We start from the raw sequence: 1,145 nt of genomic DNA on the forward strand, positions 1-1,145 counted from the left end.
AAAACACTCGTCGAGTTAAGCAGTGGAACACTGGAGGTACATCCTTCCAGGCTGGTAATTTTCCAATTCAAGCGGACTATTACAGTAGGAATCATATTATTTGCAGGGTACTAGGACGTTTGCATATGACTTAACAGAAGCCTTCGCCTGTTTTCGCCTTTAGAAAAAAAAAACCTGTACTTTTTTTTTTTTGCACCAATGAAGCCTGCACTTGTTTTCACCTGTTTTTTTTTGGTATAAATAAAAAAGTTTTGTTGTGAGAAGTTGGAACTTGGAAGTTTTCTTTGGTTGGTCTAGATTATTGAACGGTGTATGAAAGGGATGGTTGATTGAGCCAAGTGGCCCCTGGCCATTGCTAGGGTTGTTTCACTTGTTTATGATGAAAGAGGATTGGTTGGCTTAGCTTTGTCTTCCTAATAACTAACATCAAATATTCCCAACGTCATGACAGCGGCACTACATTTAATAACAAACTCTTTTGGTTGAATGCACAATAAAACAATCCTGCTGGCTGCTGGGCAGTACATATTTTCCGAATTCTGACAGCTAATCGATACATGGAAATTGCGATGCTAGCCTTATCGTCAATCATTAACGCCTAAATAAAAAAAATCATAGTTCTATGCTGTGCATATGAAAAATGTACTTACGCCAGAACTTATTATAAAGAAAATAATACAATGACCACCAAATGTTATACCCCCAAGTGCCAACCACCCCAATAAACTAGGAGGAAGATCAGATTTCATACGCGATCGATCTGAAAGAGCTGTGCTTAAATAAATATATACAAGAACCCCCCTGCAAAATTAAATAAATAAACATATACAAGAATCTTTTCCTACAAAAAATCCTGACGCAAATGTCGTCTTGTCAATTTTTAAGAGGAGGTTAATCAATGTTACAAGATTTATTATTAACCTATGTAGCAGTCAAACTGGCCCTAACCAATAAGATTGCGTCGCACGAGCGCTGCGCCGCCGGCCCGCCAAGCCCACCAGGCACCAACCTCTCCCATCTCCTTCTCCCCTGCAACCATCTCCCCTTGATAAAGGGGGCAACAGGAAAAATCTCCTCCTTCCTTTTATCTCTTCCACATCCCACCCACCCCCCGCCCCGACCCGCCCCCGCCTCCGCCTCCCCCC

This window comes from Triticum aestivum, chromosome 6B (genome assembly GCF_018294505.1).
Source record: "Triticum aestivum cultivar Chinese Spring chromosome 6B, IWGSC CS RefSeq v2.1, whole genome shotgun sequence".
NCBI classification, from domain to species: domain Eukaryota; kingdom Viridiplantae; phylum Streptophyta; class Magnoliopsida; order Poales; family Poaceae; genus Triticum; species Triticum aestivum.